The 22,670-nt window shown below is 39.8% G+C and overlaps 1 protein-coding gene and 1 pseudogene across 3 annotated transcripts in view; one reads left to right on the top strand and one right to left on the bottom strand.

The window, feature by feature from the left end:
- The window catches only part of GPRIN3 (GPRIN family member 3), a 63,873-nt gene that overhangs the window by 9,495 nt on the left and 31,708 nt on the right, over positions 1-22,670 (bottom strand). The window contains exon 2 of one of the 3 annotated variants that reach the window (XM_058295521.2): positions 5,490-5,667. The exons of 1 other annotated variant lie outside the window; for it this stretch is intronic. The gene's annotated coding sequence lies outside the window, so the exon portion shown is untranslated. The remainder of the gene's footprint in view (positions 1-5,489; positions 5,668-22,670) is intronic. One more of the 3 variants, XM_058295516.2, reaches the window with a different exon arrangement.
- Positions 16,507-17,197, top strand: LOC101412954 (autophagy-related protein 101 pseudogene; annotated as a pseudogene).

Here is a 22,670-nt window from a genome sequence, read left to right as displayed (position 1 = left end):
ATGCAGCCTATTTTCATCACAGACACCCACGCTTAATAAGAGGGGCCACAGGGAATCTCAGCCCTTTGTGACTGCCTCCAATGCTGCTCTGGTGGATAGAACATTAAACAGGAAGAGTGGAGAGGGGCCTGGTGGCTTATAGGGTAGCAGGATGCTGATGCACTGCAGGTTATTTCCATAATCCTGTGGGCAGCAATTACCTTTGCCCACTTCAGAACTGCTGCGTTGCTAGAACAAGGCTACAGGATGTCATCACATCCCTTTCATTAAATTAGAAAAGTTTTATAGGGACCTTAATGAACACCTCTGTCTCAAGGCATCTGACAGTGGTTTTTCATCTTCAAACAGCTGGTGCAAAGACCCTTAGAGAATGGTGAGGCATGAGGCAAAAGGGTATTCATCTTCAAAAAAGGTAAAGTATGTCATCTGACATTATAGTCAATCTTATTTTATTTGCTCCCTTTAATTGGGAACCTTTGTTTAGATCACTTGCATTCTGAACCCAGCCAATGCACCATTTTAAGGAAAGGGGATTCAATTCCAAGGAACACCCACAGGATGGGAAACGCAGTTCCTTCTTTTCTTAAACAACAAACAAAAAAATACCCTGGCACTAAAGGCTGCCTGAAATGTACTTTTCAGAGATAATAGCTGAAAAAATTGGTTCTTCCCTTTAAATTGCATCTAAAGCAAACCAGAATGGCTGAAAAGAAGTCTCCTTTGCCTAGTGCCACTACAGGTATCAGGTAGACTTTCAATTATAGTGGTTACATTAATAAAGCTCATGAGAAACAAGCTCCATCATTTCTCCCTATGCAGTTCTCTGTTCAACACTGGTTTACAAAAATGAATGCATGCCTTATTATCTCACTGAATTCCACTGATAGTAAAAAGGACTGGACAAAAATTGAGAGGTTAGAAAGGACTTGAAGAAGCATTGGGGGGAAGCAGATGTGACTCAAGTGATTGGGCTCCTATCTACCATATGGGAGGTCTAGGGTTCAGTTTCCAGGGCCTCCTGGTGAAGGCACGTTGGCCTGTGTGGTGAGCTGGCTCAAGCGAAGAGCTGGCCTGTGTGGAGTGCTGGCCGGTGTAGTGAGCTGGTCCAAGTGGAGTACTGGCCCGCACAGGAGTGCTGGCCACACGACAAGCTGGCCCAAGTGGAGAGCTGGCACAGGAAGATGATGCAACAGAAAGAGACATAGGAGAGACAGTAAGAGATGCAGTACACCAGGGAGCTGAGGTGGTGCAAGAGATTGGGCACCTCTCTCCCACTCTGGAGGGTTCTGGGATTGGTTCCCAGTGCTGCCTAAAGAGAAGACAAGCAGACAAGGATTGCACAGCAAATGGACACAGAGAGCAGACAATGGTGGGGAAAGGGGGATTAAATAAATCAATCTTTAAAAAAAAAGCATGGGGATCCCAAAAATCTTCGCTCTGTATCAAATACAATTTGAACAGATATCTTCTAAATTCCTAACAAATTACAATCATCTGATGCAGTGAACACCAATTTACTGCTTTCTATATTTCAGATTCTGTCTTGTACGCTAACCTATTTAAACCTCAGAACAATGCTCTGAGGAGGGTCCTATTATTATTTCCACTTTGTGGGTCTAGAAACTGAGGCAAGTCAGGGACCAGAGTTAGATCCAGGCCATCTAGTTCCAGAGCCCATGTTGTTAACCACAATGAACACAGGGAGAGGCAGTAACATTTTTTTTTGGCAGACCAAACTCAATGCCCTGGGCAAAAGACTCATCAGACAACCAGGGAAGCAAGAGAAATCTCAGCAGGCACACAGGCAAAGGAACACGGCCTAAACCCATATGAGCACTTCAAGCTAATCGAGGTAAACTAAGCAATACAGAAACTCCTGCTTTTCATAGTGATAAATCTAATTTGGATATTCTAAGGGTCACAGACCTCTCTGAGAAGCTGATGAAAATGATGAATTCTTTCTCTAGATACACAAATGTGCACATGCACACATATATGTCTGCAGATAATCATGGGTGTTCATGCCTAGAAATCCTTCCACAGCCTGCACATTAACAACCTTTTTTTTTTAAGGCATCAGAAAAATGTCACAGAATGGAATTTACCTGCCTCAGAGACTTATTATAGAGTTTAAATGAAATAAGTTAAACACTTATTTAGCATGGTGCTTGGAAGATAAAAAGCGTTATTATTTTATTCTAAAATTATTATTTCACTATCATTTGCTAAGAAGACAGGAACTATGTAATATATTTTATAGAGTCCCATCTGAGATGGTCCAACACTTAAATAAACTTACGTGTCTTCCCAACTTCCAGCCTAAAGACTATCATTTGAAAAAAGTAACTTTAAATGAACTTAATTAAAAATTAACACAAAAATGAACTCTATTCTTTTTAGAAGATCACATGGGAGATGTGGACCTTTGGGTTCTTTCTCGGCAAAATTCAAGACTGGTTTAAGTAATCTTGTAAAAATTAGCCATGTAATAGCTCAGTTTCTCTATCTGTGAACATATTCATGGCTAAATGTCAAAGGTCCTGTTTAAAACTGTCTTAAAACAATTTTTAAAAAACTCCTCTAGGAAAGAGCTACTTAAAATATTTAAAGTTTGGTCGTTTTTACCTTCTCTAATGAAGCTGGTTATTCTCATCTACTGGGTTTGCCTGACAGGTATTCAACCCTGAATGTATTCCTCTTCTTCTGCAACTCAGCTTTGAACAACTTCAATCCTGAGCTTATTTTAATTGTGAAGAGAATGCAACAGGATCTCTGGGCCAAAAGGTGGTTAAACAACAAGCTAGTAGAGGTAAACTAAGCAGTTCTGATTTACATATTTTGGGCATTTGCATTTTAAATCCTATTTTAGATAGGATGCAAGCTGCCCTGCATCCCAATTTTCTGCAGGATATATTTAGAATCATCAGTAAGAGGCACCATTCAGCCTTACAACAACTATTCTTGTCCTTGCTTTGTTCCTCCCTGACCTTGCTGAGCCTGCTGCTTCTCTCCCCAGCTGTCATGCTTCTCACCATACCTGCCATGCTGGGTTCTCCATGCCATCTGCTTTCCATTCTGGAAAGGCAGTTCCTAAGTGCAGAGGTGGGTACCTAAGCTAGAGACCCCTGCTACCCGATTTATTTCCACTTTTTAAATTAGTGGTCAAGCAAGTCCTCACAACCTGAGGGAGCGAACCACGTGGATATTTGTTGGAAGGATGTTCCAGGAAAAGGGCATGGTGCCTACCAGCAAGTACACTTTGCTAAGGTTTTTTAAATAGCCAACTGTAATTTCTATGTATTTACATGTTTTTAAAAAATACCTAAGGCAGTGGATGTGACTCAAGTGGCTGAGCGCCTGCTCCCCACATGGGATGTCCTGGTTCAGTTCCCAGTGCCTTCTAAGGAAAAAAACAAACAACAAGCAAAACAAACAAAAACAACTCAGGGGAGCCATGTGGCTCAGTGGTTGAGCTTCAGCTTCCCATATACAAGGTCTGGGGTTCAATCCCTGGCCCCCAGTACCATATATATATGTATATATATATATGAGTTGATGTAAAAGGATACTTATCCACAGTATCTTGAACTTACTCCAACTGGATATAACTTAATATGATGCAGCTTTCTGCTCACAAGTCAAAGATAATGCTCCCCATTCTTTATTGGTGAGAATGGAAATTAGTATGACTTCTATAGAGAACAATTTGGCAATGTTTGTTAAAAATATAACACTACTCTTAACACTGAACAATTTCACTTTAGGTACCAACATTATGAGTAAACTGTACATTAACTAATTTGATACATGTACAAGGTTATTCACTGCAGCGTGACTGAAAATAACAAAAGATTAGAAGCAATCTCAATATCCATTATTTGGGAGATAGTTACAAAAATCATGGAAGATCCATAAAATGGAATATTAAGCAGCCATAATTAATAAGGAGGAAGCTTTTTATGTACTGGTATGGATCAATCTCTAAAATACACTAAGGTAACAAGAACATCAACAAAAACAGAAACAAAAAACCAACAACAATTTTTAAAAATGTGCCATGAGGCAGAATAGTGCGTTTAACATGCTATCATTTATATTAGAGAAGGGGAAATATGTATATATTTTGTTTGTATATTTTATATACATAAAATACCTCTGCAAGGATAAAGAAGAAACTATCAGACAAGGGGAACTGGGTACCTGGGGGAAAGGATAGATAGCACTTTTCACTCCATATCCTTTTGCACTTTTTGAATTTTAAACTCTATGAATATATTACCTATTCAAAAATAATAAAAATTAAAAGCTGATGGTCTTCACTAGGCAAATTTGCACCTGTACCCTGCGGCTTTTCTATCTCTGCTCTTGGATTTGGGCTGCTCTGTCTTCCACACTCTACATCTGCTCTCTGCTATGGAAGGAGGTCAGCCTTGCCATGCAATTAGTTAAAGGAAACCATAATTTCTTTATCCATCTTGATTATCTACAAGCTCCAAGCCAGGCAGTGTAATTATTTTTCAAAGTCAACTGTTGAGAAGTGGTTTTTAAAGTGATGTCTGTTAGGCCACAACATAAAGTTTACGTAAGTTATTTTTTCCAGACTTTTTGACTCCTATTTATTTGTTGATTTCTTTCTCCTCTTTCCTATTCCTGGTAGCTTTAGCAGTTGGTCCTCAAATCATACATCCCTCGAACAAAAATCCAAGGAGGACCTAAAGGTACACTCTATGAATTGGGTCAAAATGTCAATGAAAATGAGGAAGAAACATTCATCTATTTTTATTTCTCTGTCTATATTCCAGGAATTGACTAAATGTGAAGATATAACATTTAGAAAACATGTTTAATTGCCAACTACCAAATTTGCTTCTTCTGTCATTACCAGACTTAACTGGATTTATAACCTCTCACAACAGTGCAATATCATCCTAATTACTCTCCTTTTGTCAATTTCCATTTACCCTCCACTTGCTGCTAGTGTTATCTATCTAAAACACACATACAAATATGTCACTTCTCTGTGCAAAATGTTTTAATGGTTCCCCACTACCTGTAACAAACAATGCATACTCCTTAGTACAGTTTTAAAAATGCCCCTCACCGTTTCCCTGAAAGATTGGTATCCCCTCTCATTACCATTTGCCAAACACTGTGTTATTTATTTTACAAGTTTTATTTTTACAGATGAGGAAACTGATGTTCTGAGAAATCCAGTTTCCAAATTTGCAACATAATAAGTGGCAGAGCTGAAATTCAAAACCAGGTGAGTCCAATTTCAAAGCTCAGGTTCTAAACCACTAGTGCTTCAAAGTACACCAAATGTGAGATAAAAATGAATTCATGATGTATGTGGATAAAAGAAGAGATAGCGTGGCAGTGTATTTTTAAAAGCATTTTTATAAGAAAATTCCTCCCCAAGACTTTTTTTCTAATAACTTCAATCTGAAGCAATGGTCCCATCTCATGCCCCATAGCTGTTTATCACTGACCTTAAGACACTTTGTACATTTTGCCTCATAGTCTGTATGTTGTCTCTTCTGCTGCAAAGAGAGTTCCAGGCAGAGGACACACAGAGTGCAAAGACCCGACTGCAGGAGCTGCCTGGAGTGCAAAGACACTCTTGTAGGAACTGGGTGGAAAGAAGAGAGGTCAGTGTGGTACCTGAGGCTGAGAGAGAGAAGAGAGAATAAGAAGGGAGGTGTGGTGGTTTGGAACTGTATGCACCCCATAAAATCATCCATTTCTGTGGGTGTCAACCTATTTTAAGGAGGACCTTTTGATTAGTTTATTTCAGTTAAGGCATGGCCCAGTGTAGGTCTTAATCCTCTTATTGGAGAGAAAGAGAGAGAGAGAGAGAGAGAGAGAGAGAGAGAGAGAGAGAGAAAATGAATATCACATTTTTCATTTAAGCTTGTGCTCATTTAGCTTTTTACTGATTGCATTTGAGGATAGGTTTTATATTAAGGACCGATGTAGGTGAGGTAACCATACATCCTAGGTGTTTTGGGGGGTATTACAGTTTAAAATACTGAGTTACATTGTCACCATAAGTATTCTTATACTTGCCTCAAGTTTCCCTTAAGAAGATATATAGTATTAATATAAAGGAATATTCTATATCAATGTTTCTTTTGAGCTTGTTGATTTAGATAATGAATTCTGTTCCTCTAAAGGTATCTGTTATGGACCCTGGACAATTTCTAATTCCATTCCTGTTATGGGTGATACCTTATTTTAGGGCTTGTAACTGATTAAAGTACTTCTTTCTACTTCAAATACTTTTGGCAGAAATGCAATATATGAATAAATTAATCAAAAATACTGAAAATTAAACAATATACTTTTCAATTTTTCTGTCCAACCTAAGATGTTTTTTGAAACATTGAAATCTTTGTGATGAATTTACCAAGGTAATAGTGGCTAGGGACATATGTTAACATTAAAATTTCAGACTACTATGATTTTGTACAAATGTACATGTTTAATGTAAACATTAAAATATTTGACTTCCAATAACATTTTAGCTAATGCTATTGTTACGCCTTCTTGCCTCCCTCCATTCCTTCATTCTTTGCCTCCCTCACTTTTTTCCCATTATTTCCAGTAGGGTATGCAGACGCCTAATATAATTTATTTAACAATATTTTATAATAGGTTTTAAAGCAAGGTAAATCAATATACTATTCTTCATGACTTATTTTGTCACAATGTAAAATACTCTATAGCCAAAGGTATAAGATACAAATGTTTTAAGAAGCTTCCTGGGTGATGCTGATAAGCACGCAGGGATAACTACTATGTTATATAATACTACAATCAGGTAAAAACACTATATTTTTGCTTATTTAATTGGAAAATGTTAAAAATAATATTCAATGGTAGCAAGAGTGGCGTAAGAATGGCATTCTCAGTTCCTCTTAAGGGAGCACAAATTAATCCACAGTTCAAGATATTTACAAATATCTATATCCGTTGAACCAATAACTTTACTTCTGAGAACTGAGCCTAAGAGAATAAACAAAATAACTGGTAAGGGTTTATGAACAAAGAATTTATACACTGCATCTAACCAACTAGTCTTCCACCCCCAATTCAAGAATTACAAACAAGGCTCATGACAAATGGAACTTTTGCAGCTAGTAGAGCCCTCTCTGCTTCTATCACTTAAATCGTATGAAGACCAAGAGTGGGTAATGACTATTTCTAAATCTGACCACGCCAATTGTTCTTGTTCTTGTCATCACATAATTTGACTATAATTATACTTCATAAAAGGATGAAAGATGAGTGTGGAAAACATTTTTGTTTCTCTGAAACTACGGAGAATGCTTTGGAAAGACTTGACAAAGGTGGGTCACTAAAAAAATTACTGAATTAAGAGTGAGTAAGACAGCTGTAAAAGAACTGGGAAAATAATATAAGCACTTAACATTTTTATTCTTCATTCAGATTGCTTTGCTGTAACAAAACTGAAGTAGAAAAATATGGAAGCTGCTTTATGGGTTTATGTAAGAAAGAGAATACAAAACTCCAACGTGAATCCATTCTCAAAGGAAACATCAGCCCTGTTTTAAGTTGAAAGAAAATCTTAGGACTATATGTGTAATTTTAATAATTTCTCATTTTCACTATTTTTTGATAAATCATATTAGCTGTACTGCTATAGGCTGCAGAAAATATATACTGAAGATAATATGCAGATAAAATATATGCGTAGAGGAAATATTAGAAGGAAAATATTAAAATATTAGTAGATTAATACATGGTATTATTTGAGTGAATTTTAAAAACTTTACTCTTTTGCTTTTAAATCCCCATAAACATAGTCACATTTCAACCATGTAAAACGTAGCAAAATATGTGAAGAATAAGACAAGAGAGAAAAGATTACTATCAAATCTAATCCAATAGTCCAGAGGTTCCCATTTTATGATCTATGTTATGTTTGAGTTTCCTATTGCTAAGAATATTTATGGTACAAAAATGGGATGGATGTTCCACTAAGAAGCTGGACATTTAGATCTTGTTTTATCTCAATGCACACTCTGGTTTTTCAGATATTCCACCAGCTCTTGACCTTATCTAGATCAGTTCCACACACGTCCCGGGTATACAATTAGAGCCCACCCGAAATTGAGGAAGAGATCTGAGGTTAAACCTGCCCAGCTGTTGCTGTTTGATACTGTGTAGCCAGCTTTAAAGGGTCCACAGTCACCCTGACACCGAAGGCACATCATGGCTCTTCTAGAAGCTGCTTATCACTGCTCCTCATTGGTCCTTGACTATCTTTCCTCTCTGGGCCACAGTCAGTCTTTGACTTCTAGACTAAGCCATATTCATGTCACAGTTGTTTCTAGCTTTACTTTTGCTTTTTGGAAGTATTCTTTCCTCTTTCTATCTTTAATGTCTATAAGTGCTGCATGTTTTCAAGCTGGACCTTGAAGGACAGGTCAGATTTCAACTGTACAGGAGAGAGGATTTTGGAGGAACCCATAGAAAGAGAGGTGCAGACATGGCAAGAATATACTATTTACTCAGGGAAAGATGGATAGTCCTGGAAGTTTATACATATTATAAGCAGAGATGTCATTAAAAGCATCAACATCTAACACATCCCTGGCTGTGCCTGGTTCATCAGATTGGATGCTAGTTGTGATATTAATACAGTTGATAATGGGCATGTAGTTATGCAAAAGTGGCTAAAAGCTGAGGTGTTAGATTGTGTGAGACTGGAAAACCTTAATAGCTTTGCTAAATAGTTTACGTTTTTTTTGGTAAACAGTGGGAAACTACTAGAGGTTTTAAAAACAGGCCAATGAAATAATGAGGACATTTACTAAGGATGCACTGATTAGCATGGAGGAGTCCACAAGTGGGGAGATCAATTAAGATCAATTAAGAGTCTATTGCCACACAACTCCATCAATGTTGTTAGTATTAAGAATATAAAGAAAAAAGGAATATGAAACCTATGGCAGAGGTGGCATTAGCTATGTTTGATGACTGGTAGCATGGAGGAGCAAATCAAGGGAAAAGAAATGCAGAATGATGCCAAGATTTCAAACCAGAATGATAAGGAGAATGTTGGAAGGTTACTAAAATGATTCAAGCACGGGTGACAGGGCTGGACTAGAAGAGTTCTTCCAATGGGTGGCTGCCCCATAGGTGGGTGAGAGCACACATGGGGGAGATTTAATTACTCTTACCACTGCTATTCCTCCCCACCTCCTCAACTCAATCCAAATAAACCTACAGTCCAAGAAAGGGAGTATGCTTAATAGGCAGTCTCTCCCTCCGGTTGGCTTGGTCCTCCCATCCCCTTTTATGGAGAAATTCTGTAGCCACTATTAAGGTACAAATGTGGTAGAAAGATAGGAATAGTAGTCTGTAGCAGTTTGACATGGTTATGAAATCCAAAAATAGATACAGGATTATGTTTGTAATCTGGTGTGTACCTGGGCATGATTAAGTTATGATTAGGGCTTTAATTGGGCCAATGTCATTAGGGCATTGAGTCCCCACCCCTTGGTGGGTGGGAACTCACAGATAAAAGGCATTGAAAAGGACAGAGTTCAGGGGTTTTGATGTTGGAGTTTTGATATTGGAGTTTGATGCTGAAGCCTTAAGCTGGAGCCCTGGGAAGTAAGCTCACAGAGGAAAGAGAAGCAAGCCCCCAGAAGAGAGGAACTCTGAGCCCAGGAAGGAGGAAGCCCTGGGAAGAGAAGAACCCTGAACCCAGCGAGAAGCAAGACCCTGGAAGAGAGGAACCCAGGAAGCCTGAACCCTCGCAGACATTGGCAGCCATGTTGCTCCAACACGTGAAAATAGACTTTGGTGAGGGAAGTAACTTATGCTTATGGCCTGGTATCTGTAATCTCCTATCACAAATAAATACCCTTTATAAAAACCAACTAATTTCTGGTATTTTGCATCAGCACCCCCTTTGACTGACTAATACATAGGCCTACACCAAGTCGTGTGCTGACCTGCCTTCCACGAGCTGACTGTGTGCATCTCTTTTCAAGTCATGATCACTGACATCACATAGGTAGCTTGAAATGGGCTGAGGTGGGAATATTTATACCACAGAAATAGTCGATCTACAAATCTGGGATTTTTACCCTAGAAGGCCAATTGTTAAACATTTAGACCTCTCAAGAAATTGGTTGTGGGAGCCAAGGTGGCTCAGTGATTGTGCGCCAGCGTCCCACATCAGAGGTCCTGGGTTCAATCCCCCGCCAGTTACCTCAAAAAAAAAAAAAAAAAAAGGGAAATTGGCTATGAAAGTAAGAAAAACAGTAAAGTTTTACCTAAACCCTTGAATGATTGTAAGGTGAAGTTTAAAAACATCAGATAGAAGGAGAAAAAGAAGCACACTTGATTTGAGGTATGCTTGGTATACATGTCTACAAAAGTTCAAGGAAGGTGGGATGGAATGATTCACATCCACACCTACCCAGAAGTAAGGAACTCAATGTTTATAGGTAGTCATTGGTTCCTGGAAGGAAAAGTTTCTTTTGATTTTCTAAGCATTAGTTATTACTCGGGTACAAATTATGTGTTTCTGAGATGATCATGGTAGAAACCTGTTTCTCGTTCTTCCTGTTGGAATGGTGCTGCTGGATAGCCTCTGCAAATTAGATCAACAATTTAGCTGAGCAATAATGAACTTCCTCAGTAAGTCAATGTGCAGAATGTGTGAAGCAGTTATTAAAGAGCTAGCAAACCATCACAATAGTTAAAAGCAGCACTAAACTTCTCTTTCAGGGCACATTTCTGGAACTAGGTCTATTCTTCAATTCTGCCCCCACACGTTCTACAATCCCATCTGCCCCATCTTTCTTCTACTTCCTCCAAAAGGTTAGTGTATTTACACTTTCATAATGAATTCTTTCTAGGGCTTAACCCTTCAACTGTGACATTTATTCTAGAAATTGTTCACTGCAGCAAGGAAGATACAAGAGATGATTAGCCTTAATGACAGTTGGGGTAGATTAAGGTGAAGATAACCAATGTTGAACTACATTCTCCTATAATGGACAAAATACAGTCATCAAGCCTACTCAAGCACTGAAAAAAAAAAAAAAAACAACCAAAAAACTGTAGACTGTACAACAGGGATTCCTGTTTTACTCTCAAAAAAACTATTAGGCACTACAAAAGAAACTGATTTCTTGCTACATGATTTTATTTATAATTAGTGCTCAGAAATGTATTTGGAAAGAATGGAATATTTTCTATAACAGTAGAGTTCCATTGCACTAAGCTTTCAATCAAATATTTGCAATAAGGCAGCACATTTACTTTTTACTTAAAATATTGTTTTAGAATTGCCAGATTGATTCTTTTATCAATAGCATGTAAATCTTGAGCACTTATTAACTCTCTTAGTTGCCTTGAGAATCTTTACTGCTCATTTGGGAAGAAAATATTTTGTGAGACTTGTTAATTAATTACCATTCTAAAGTTACTAAAACAGAGCACTTAATGACATTAAAAAGTATAAAGGAACTAAGGAAAGGGATGTGGGAAATATATTCACCAAAAAAAAAGGGTGAAATAGGAGACAAAAGGGCTTCCTTTTATCTGGTGCTGGCAGCATAGCTTCTCAGGGATGAAGAAGGTGAATTAACATTGATGAGTCCTGAGATTTATTTAAAATCTAGTGACTAAGTCAGTATGCCTGCAATTCTCTTTTATGCTAAGAAAACAAAGGTGAGTGAACTGGAGTCAAATAACTTATCAAAGTTGCCAGACAAGTGTAAGTGAAAATACTCATCACACATCTATTTCTTACTTTTCACAGCTTCACCTTTTTTCCCTATATGTATTATACAATATTCAACATTTTTTTAGTTTTTTGTTTGCTCTGATGCCTCTCTGCTAAATCTCATGCATCAAGATACACACAGGAAAAACAAAAACTGATCACATATCTTGTTAAAAGACAAGTGAATGAAAGAAAACAAGAAGTACCAAGCAAAAGCTGCAACTTGGTGCAGTCTAGAAGCATGGGTATACACTGTAGAAGTGATGATGGGGTGTGGATGTAAGTATCTCACAGGCTAGCGGGTGTAGAGTCAGGTACAGTGGTCAGGCTGTGAAGTAGGAGGATCTGGCTAATATGAATAAATATTCCACACTCTGGAAAGTTAGTATAGTAGCCTAAATAGTGCACATTCCATTCTGTGGATTGGTAATGTGTTATGATGTTAAAACATATTTTATGGAGCACTTATGACAATTACCATGCACCCATCAGTCCTAAAGGCTTCACAGGCATTATTTCATTTAAATCCCACAATAGCCCTATGAGTATTCATTTAACTCACGTTTTAAAGTTGATGAAACTGAATCACAGTTAATTAACTTGACCAAAGCCAAAAAAACTAGCAAGAAATACTAGCTGACTTCAGAGCCTGCATTCTTTCTTACCTCACTGAAATCCTTCCAATATGGGAACAGTAGGATCAAAGACCAGTTGACAGTATATTGGAGGTGGAAAGAGTAAACGTGATGGACAGGGGGTTGAAACAACAGCCTCACTAGACAGGCAGTGAGAAAGGAAGTGGAAAGAGAAAGCCATGGATGCAATAAACATCTTTTGAAGAAGGAATTACCAGGACCTAGATTCTAACAGGTTAGGAAGGATGATGCAGAAAACAAAGGCTTGGAAACTGAGCTTGTTATCTTCTTGGTAGGAAGACTTAAAAATTAGGTTTCTAATAAAGTTAACTGATCTTATGGGAATGAAAGACATTATTTTAAAAAATTATATATATATATTTATTTTGTATTATTATTTTTATTTATTTATTTTTGGCTTTGTTTTGGGGGAGGCTTTGGATTGCAGAAGAATAGCAACTGTGGCAGGGAAGATCACTGGTGCAGGGTGTTAGTGGTGGTGGGGATGTGTGGGGAAAGGTATACCTGGAGCATGCCTCTATGGAATATTAATATGTTTAACTGGTCATGGGGTGGCGTCTCAGTGTGTGGAGACCCACACAACAACCAAAAGAATATTGAATTCCCATCCTGGGGAGTCCTGCTACATTCTCTCATAGAGTGGCAAGAACCCCTAGAGCACATGTCATCCTCCTAGTCATAGAGGACAGACAAATACACCAGGCCCTGACATTGATGAACCTTGTTCTTGTGAAATTGAAACTTAGCCTAGTAGTAAATATTGCCTTAGAGTTACCTCCTGAAAGTCTTCTTGTTGCTTAAATGTGGCCTCTTTCTAAGCAAAACTCAGCATATAAACGCACTACTTTCCCTCTGTGGTGGGACATGACTACTGGGGATAAGCTTCCCTGGCACCAAGGGATTATTACCAATCACCAAATAGCAATGCTTCTGGAAAAAGATCTTGGCCAAAAGGGGGAAATATTAAATACAAGTGAGTTTTCATGGCTAAGAGATTTCAAATGAGTCTGGAGATCATTCCAGAATTTATGCTTATGCACGCACATCTTAGGAGGACCTCACTGACTGCTGCAGTAAACAATGCCTCAAGCAGGCATTTTCTAAGGCCTTTAGAGACATGTGGACATTATAGGCAAGGCAGACAACCCCAGGAATTCAGCACCCTGTGAGTGGGCCTTACCTTGGAATATATGATAACCTATCTCCCCAATGTATTGGAGTTGGACTCATTTATAAGTTTCCTACACATGGTTCTTATGCCCCTTTTATTTGAACCTATAATTGACACTATACCCATTAAATATGTATCCCAGAGACTTAAATCTTCCAGCTGTTCATACACCAGTTGAGCCCTGAATCTTAACAGAGTTGCCGCCAACACCTTCCCTCTAATTCACTGGACTCATGCAGGACAACTATCAAAAGGATGATGATGGACAATGCCCATCACAAAAAACACAGGGTTCCACAACTGCAAGCCAGACAGTTCTACCCATCTGTCCCATGGGATCTAAGCCCCTCTCAATCAGAAGCAGAGTGGGCATCACCATCCCTAAATCCTCAAGATTGAGGAATGAACAAACATAATGAACAAACTAATAATAAGTCTAGTAATGGAAGTCTAGTTATTAGTCTAGTAATGAAGAACTTGTAATGTTGATATAAAGGTAGTGGTCCTGGAGGTTCTGAAGGGAAGGAGGGGGGAGAATAGGTGTAACGTGGGGGCATTTTTGGGACACTGGAATTGTTCTGCATGACTTTGCAAAGACGGACACAGGTTATTATACATTTTGTTAAAACCTACAAAATTGTGCAGTGCAAAGTGTAAACCATATGGAAACCATAGGCCATGGTTAGTAGCAATACTTCAATATATGTTCATCAATTGTAACAAATGTACCACACTAATGGAAGATGTTGTTAATGGGGGAAATTGTGGGAGGGGGAGGGAGTAAGTTATATGGGAAACCCCAATATTTTTGGTATAATATTTATATAATCTAAAGCTTCTTTAAAAATAATAATAATAATAAAAAAATAATAAAAGACTGCAGAAAGTGGGTAGAAAGGGAGAGTCAATAGACAAACAAAATTGGCTAGTGTACTGGAGCACCATGAGGGACTACATCATACACATCTCTGGTGACCCTACAAGGAATCTCCTTTTGAAGGTTCATGGTCAGTCATACTTTGTAGTCATTATGATTGTCATAGGACTTAACTCTTCTAAGATTTATACAAGTGGGGTTTTCTTTTTACATTCCCAATTTCTCTCTGGGCATTCAACCCAAACTTCCATTTCCCCTGAATTTCTTTTGATACTTTTCTGAGGTCATGCTTCTAAATGTTTTCAAATGATGGTGGTTAGTGGGATTGATGCCTTTATAGAATATTTAGAATAGCACAAATTTTCTCTGTCAGTACATCAGCCATATCATTGGCTTTCAAAAGTTTATCACATAATCCAGTGTGTGTGGGGGAATTATTTCACAAGGCAGTATGCACAGTATGTCCCATGATACCCAACTATTTATCTATTTCTCTGGAATAAAATTTTAATAAAAAATATTCATTTTATGGTATTTTCTATTCATTTCCATTTCATTACAAATGCAAACTGAAACCTGCCAAATTGATATCCATAGTAATCTACAGATTTGAAAACAAGTGAGCTTGACCCTGTGTTCCCTGAAAATAGTTAACCACATGGCCTTCAGATCTGTCTCTGAGACCTTGCACAGAATCTAGCACTTAGAGCTCTATAATGTTGAAAGCATCAAAGAGGGAATGAATCTCATCTTTTCTAGTAGATCTTGTATTTTTCTTAAATTAAGAAATATTCTGCACATTCATTACATGGCAACCTCCCCCAGTTTATGCCATCTGGAAACTTAGTAAATTTGTTCCCAAGTCCCAAATTCAAGTAATTGATAATCCCCATCACACCATTCATCAAATAATCACTACATTTTGGGGTTTAAACCTCTGAAAATCACGCTCATTTCTAATCATAATATTTATAGAATTTTAACAAATTGATAAAGTTAATCTGAAGTAAGACAGACTTACAGCTACAGAGCTTCCTCACCCCCGTTTCTCTAATCATAGAGACTTTAATGATGACAGATACATTTTTCAGACAAACTCTCTATTCAAACAAGCAAATTAATGTGATATGCCATGCAGATGACCTGTGTGTCTAATGTTCATAACTTTGCATGTATCCCTCTTTCCAAATGGCAATTATTCCTTCTTGCTATATACAACTTCAGTTTAATTCAGTTCAACTAATTAAACACCAATAATGTACTAAGTACTAAATCAGGCACTAAGAACATAAAATGAATAAACACAAACTCTGCCCTCAAGAACTTTATTACCAAGTAAGAGAGTCAGATGTGCAAACCAATGATTATTACAGAGAGAGAAAGACAGACAATAAAGAGTCTCATCCTCTGCGGAGAAGGACCAGACAAATGGGGGACTGTGGTTGATCAAGATAGAGATGGAACCGCCCAACCATGTTGTGTAATTTCTCCCCCACCACAAAGAACCTATGCAGCAGCACACTGAATAAATGATTAGTGATTAAAGTAAAAATATCCAAAAAAATTTTATAAAGTTTTGTGTGAAGGTCAAGCTTGCTTATGTCTAATTTTGCTAGGTGAAATGAAGATTATCATTTTTTGCTTATTAAAATGTTATTCCTATTCTTACTAAGGTTTGAGATAAGAAAACTGATAGTCCAAATCAAAAGTTCTCAAAGTACAGTCCTTGGTTGTCTAGGAGTCCCTGAGAATCTTCAAGGGCATTTGCAAGATCAAAACTAATTTTTAAATTGTACTCAGAAGTTATTTGTTGGTTCCCGGTTCCCCCTCCAGTCAACGTGGTCTGGATCCTGCCACCTTCTCTTGAGGCTCACTGCCCATGTGGAGGCTGGGGCATACCTATGTATGAGAAGGAAGAGGGGGCATGATCTCAGTGGCTTGCACCCCAGCCTGTACACACAGTGGCCCGAGTGGGGCGAATCTTCCCCATCTTCATCCTCATCTCCCACCCTGTTGTTGGCATTGGTGCAGGATGAACTGCTGCTTGGAAGTGCCGGAGGTGTTGGTGGAGGGGCGGCAGGTGGAGGAGGACATGAGGCCATGCTGCACACGGTGCTCCAGCACGGCAGCACGGGCAAGTTCCACTACAAGAAGGAGGGCACCTACTCTCTCAGCACTGTGGGCACCCAGGATGTCGACTATGACTTCATCAACTTCACCTACATATCTCCTCTGAGGTGTTCAACCATGCCCTACACAAGGTTGTTGGGAATTCAAAGATGCCTGGTGCAACTCTGGTGGTGATGGGCTGGGGCAGATGTCCTTGGAGTTCTACCAGAAGAAGTCTCACTGGCCTTTCTCAGATGAGTGCATCCTGTGGGATGTGTGGATGGTCATGGTGCACGTGGTAGCCCCGGCCATGGAGCAGGAGCAGCAGATCTGCCGGAAGAAGGTGGTTAAGAAGCTCTGCGAGATCACCAACATCGTGGAGGTGATGAACCCACCCGAGTACCTGCCCAAGATGCCCACACAGTCGGAGGTGGGCGACGTGTTTGGCAAGTCTTGCAGGACGTGCACCCTAACTCTACAAGATCTCCTTCCAAATCACAGATGCCCTGGGCACCTCGGTCAACACCACCATGCACAGGCTCATCAAAGACATGCTTGCCCTCCAGGCCTTGCTGGGGCATCGAGACCTCGGCTTCTGGGGATGGTACTGTTGAGGCCCCCCAGGCCCTGGGAAACCACTCTGGGTCCTTGGGTGAGACTTGGAAGGGGCGGCTTCCGCTTCATTTTCTGGTGGTTGCCACCTCTGGTCATCCTTTTAACCTTTGCTGACAGTCAAATCCGGCCTTACACTGTGTCTCCACACCCCTGCCAGGGCTCCCCCTTCCCTCTCCACTGTACAGAAGAATCACCACTAAGGTTGGTGAATAAAGTTAAGAATATGAAGAAAAAAAAGTTATTTGCCTTGACTATGCTGACATTTGCACTGAAGGTACAAAATCATGATTGATAGTGATGTTGATTTTCATAGTGTCTCTAAAGGCACCTCCAAAAGAAAATCTGTAAATAGATGAAATGGGGGCAACAGGAAGAACATTGTTATTAAGAAGACACAAGCACTGATCATTTGGAACCTCAGTCTCTTTAGTTTGTGAAATGAGAGGTTACCTAGGATAGTAGATCCTAAAGTTGGCTGGGCATCAGAAGGATCTGACAAACTTAGATTCTTATGCTCCCGCCACCTCTACAGAATCAATGTGCTAACTGAAAACAGTTCCATCTAAAAGCCAGCCAAATTGGAGCTGGGGTTTACATCCTATTATGGAATTTCAGAAGGTCTAGAAAGGGCCACTTCCTTGCATATGAGGCCACCCCTCCCATCAAAGGGACTCACAGGTTCAGTGTTTTCACTGACAACCTCTGTTTCCAAATGTTCTAGGCTATAAAGCATAGCTGCAATAATTTAATCCTGAAAAAAAAATTAAGTGGGTACTATCAAGTACCCTCTGCAGAACAATCTCAGTAAACATTCTCAGAACATCTCACAATAAGCAATGTACTTAACTACCTGGTGAATGTACCCCAGGTAAGTTAATGAATTGGCTTCCTGTGTCAGAGTCCTCCCAGGAACACACTCCTGGGGGCTTGCTCCCTCTGGCACCTGCCAAGCAGTGCTGGTGGGCACGTCCTTGGCTCCCAACCCCTAGCGGTGATGCCTGCCACTTAGATGGGAAGTGTGTTAACAATAGCCAATGGAACAGAGGTGTGAAGAGCTAGGACAGGCAGCAGATTTTGAGGAATGAAAGTCAGGAACTTGGGGGCCAGGGCGGGGATTGGGGCCTCCTGGGAAGATGCTGTGGATGGGGTAGGGTAGTAAGCACTCCGTACCCCAGGCAGTTATTTCTCTCCCAATCCCAATCTTGCCAGTGCTGTCCTCCTTCCTGATCACCTTTCACAGCTAATGAGATTGGCACTGAGATGGGGGAGTGGCTACTGTCCTATCCTGGGACTTGGTGGCACATGGTCAATCACTGACAGATAAATGAAGTAGAGGGGGATGGTCAGCACATGGCACCAGTTCTGACCAAAGCCACGGCAGGCATAAGGAGCTACAGATGTGGCCAGAGGGGCTCAGCATCTTTGGCAAGCACATGTCCTGTGGTTACTACATTTTTCATCAAAAGACTAGGTAAATGCTGTGTGTGCACGTGTGCGTGGGGAGTTAAAGTATGTATGCTTGTGAGCAAACAGGGGTTGAGAGGAAGTAGTTACCCCGAGAAGAGGAAAGCAGTGCCTTTGTCTGAGAAGGGGGCTCATACACAAGACAGATTTGGCCCTATGATATGAGTAACAGAACAAAATATGGATACCTAATTTCATGTGTTTACTGATAATATGTCTACATTTTGCTATTCAAGATGATCTAATCAATAATAGCATAGTCATAACCTGCCTAAAGCACAGCAGCTGCTCAGTGCTAAGATGGAGTTAGCACATTCTTTCACCTTAGGTTGTATGTGTGCATCTCGGAATCTGGAAAAAATGAATCAGATATGAAAGACAAAAAGACTGACTTCCTCTTCTGTCTTCAGGACAGATTCCTCAGTTGATAAAAAGTGCCCTGGCAGAACTGCGCACTGGCTAACACCATAATAACTGCATACATTCTTGGAGGAGGGGCAGAGTACAATTGTCCTTCCTCATTACCCACTTCCTACTAGCTCTGCAAGGGGGCTGCAGGAAAAAAAATGATTGTGCAACCCCTCTTTGGTTATTTTTTTCCTTTCCTTAATGAAGTAGAACTTTGTTTGCCTTGTTGTCCAGGTCACCATCAATGACAAACACAGGGAACGCTGCCACTGTAATACAATCTCGGATCCCAATTGGAAAGGTTCATATTTGCTGACACATTTCATATAGAAAAAAAAAAAAATCAAAACCCCAATCTGCTTAACTGATCTTAACTGTGGGTCAGTTTTCTGTGGTGCTCTCAGTTCCGTAATGAATAATGTCTACAATTAACCTAGGCCAGGCAGACTTAATCTTAAGGAAAGGTTCTGTGAGCTTTACCTGCCTCGAGAGAATTGAATTCCAGGAAATTCTTGTTTTAATTAGGAGAGCAGGGATAAACAGTATGACCTTTATTTGCCGAACTCAGAGCTTTCTTATCCCTCCATCACACATCTAATAATATAAGGTATTATGGGGAACTAACAATGAATTTTGAATACATGAACCTTCTTTCACACATATTTATTGAGCACCTACTCTGTACTAGGTATAGTCATGAACACTTTTATTTGATATAACTTTTACTTCCCTTATTTATCCTGTAAATTGTCAACACACTAATGTTTAAATCTCTTTTGGAATTTTGGAATGCTTATTTTATTAAGATCATTATAACTTTTGATGAAACTATTCTAATTCTTATTTTAAGTTCAGTCTTTCTGAATTATATACCCCTTTCACTAATTATTATTGCACTAGTCACTTCAATTGTTACCTAGAATTTGGATTTTCCCTTTGCTTAGTGTATGTGTATATATATAAATATGCAGGGAGACAATCTGAAAAAACACACCAATGGGAGTTAGTTTCTTTTGAAAAACTTGACATCTCTTATGTTCCTCAACATCAATCACAGATAATCTGTTAAACCCGAGATGTATATCCTCTCCCCACTCCCCCACCCAAAGCCTTCAAAGGTAAAAGAGAAAGAACATAAGTGCATTAGAAGATAATGTGGAGCCCTCACCTGCACGTTTTCTCAATGAGACTGGCAATGAGACCTTCCAGTATAAAAACTAAGTGGACTAGACCTTCAGCCATCAAATTTCTCCTAGTTCTTCATCCCTCACCCACTTTTCCTCTCTCCCAATTGTCCGACTAGCTATAACTCCAAGGGCAGAATATTATTCCTCATGCCCAGTTAATAACTCTTGCTTTTTGGGGCCAGGGTAGAGGGGTCAAGTTCTTAATGTCTGCAAACCCATCCCACCCCACCCCTTTTTTCCTATCACTGAAGCTTTCGAAGACTGAGGTAATAACGCATTAGTGGGGAGGTGGGTGAGGAGACCTAACCACGCCTTCTGTTTAATCAGGTGTGTTTGTCCAGTGGTCATAGCTGTCGGACAGAGAGGATTGGTGCTTGTGAAGGGAGAGCAGGACTTTTTCTGTGAGGTAACTGAAGGTGAGGGGGGCCTGACTGCTCTATAGTTAGACACCTCTTCCCTTTTGGTGGGAAGATCCATTTTTAAAAGATTATAACCAACTTAAAAATGGGAATAGTAGAGAAAGAAGGTTAGGTAGATCAGGAGGAAAATGCCCTTGGTTTCTTGGCTGTTATGCTTCCCTGGCTTAGGCTAAATGCCCTAGCCTGAAGACAAAGCTCGGAGGATTAACTGATAGACATCCCTACCTTAAGAAGAAGAAAAAGTTCCTATCATTTGGTCCTCCATTTAGAACACAAAGCAGAGTAGTATTTTTATATTTAAATATATAAATATATATAAAAAGAAGATAATGTGAGTGCATTGCAGGTTGTAAAAACATGTAAATAAATTACAGCAACCCTAGTAGGTTATTATTACTGTCAAACATATTAACATTGTGCTGAGTTTCCTCATCTTCTTTCCCTGTAACTCCCATGATAGCAGTTGAAATTTGACGGTGTAATTTCTCCTCCTCTCTTTCACAGAGTGGACATTTTGGCTGGGTGTTCTCTGCCCGTGGAGAATCCAGCAGGAGGACAGGCTCCTAAGGCTATCGCTGGATTTCATATTTAATATCCCTGGGGTGGGGACAGGATTCTAAGGAACTGTAACTACAAAAATACATGTCAAATATGCTGGTTTGGGTTGACCTAAAATAACAATGTTCTCTTAAAACAGTTTTTTTTTCTTTTCAACAATTCATTCTGATACATGAACTTCTCACACACTTTAGGAAGGGCTTCATGCCAAACAGATGTTTTCTACTAGAACTACTAAAGTTGCAGCATGTTGGGGCCTCAGAAAGATCTGTACTCCATGGAGTTGGGACCACAACTAGGTTCTCAAAATGGTTTAGGAATTTCAGAGCCTGGCCCAAATGACAAAAAGCATTCCCTCCATTCAGGGGCGAAAGTAAGGGGAGAGGAAGCGACGGACTGGGTAGGAGACAAGATGATCCCTGGGGAAGCATCAGAGGCCTGCAGGAGGGGTACTTCTATCCTCATGGGGTGGTGTTCGGTCTCCAGGCAAGCCAAAGGAGGCACCAGGAGCCACAGAGAAATTGGGATTTGACTGATTCCTGCTTCAGGATCACTTGAGCTTCCTTACGCTGACCCCAGACGTTAGCCTGCATGGCTCTCTATCCCTCACCCCACCCATCAGCTTGGCTTTGCCCCTTCGTCATGGGGACTTGTAGGAGTCAGTTGACAATGCCTCCTTTCTGATTACTGAAGGGAGATGATGTCTGCCCTGTCCACAGACTGCTGGGCCACGTGATGTAGACACCTTAGTAATTCTCAACTCCTTTTTCCATCCTTCGCCTCGGAAGTCAGAGCTCCCTAGACCTATTGTCTTGTCACTAACTGCCCAATATTTGGCTCCCACAGCCCAGCCTTCCTCCCTAGATTCCATGAGCACCCTGCTATGATCACTGGTGATCTTGATGTGGACAAATCCTAAAGATGTTTCCTGTCCTCATCTTAGTTGGCCTTTTAGCAACATTTAATGCATATATCTCTTCTTCAAAATGCATTTCCCTCTTAGACTCCATGACCCACAGTCTACTGTCTTTTCCTCTTTCTGCCCAGTCATTCTTAGATAGCCCCTCCTTCTCTAATCTACATGCCAGAGTTTGTTGGGCTTATTCCTCAGCCTTCTTCTCTACCCTTTTTACCCCTTGGTAATCTTACCTAATCCCATAGCTTTAAAACCCACTTTACCAGTTAGCTATTGCTGTGTAACAAACTATCTTGAAACTCAGTGTCAGACAGCAATGAGCATTTTTTTCTCATCTATGCCTCTGTGGGTAAGCTGTAATTACCGTTCCATGGGTCTTGTTTTGGGGCCCCCTTTCTAAGAATTTTTAAAATGGGAAAATGAATTCTGCATACCAAGCAAATATAGTTGAGTCACCTTTTGAAAAGCAAGTCTTTTACAAGTTACATACTACTTATATAGCTGAAGAGCACCCAGAGTT

The sequence above is a fragment of the Dasypus novemcinctus genome, chromosome 1, assembly GCF_030445035.2.
Source record: "Dasypus novemcinctus isolate mDasNov1 chromosome 1, mDasNov1.1.hap2, whole genome shotgun sequence".
Classification (NCBI taxonomy): domain Eukaryota; kingdom Metazoa; phylum Chordata; class Mammalia; order Cingulata; family Dasypodidae; genus Dasypus; species Dasypus novemcinctus.
The sequence above is the reverse complement of the archived record's forward strand: the minus strand, read 5'-3'. Positions and strand labels throughout refer to the sequence as shown.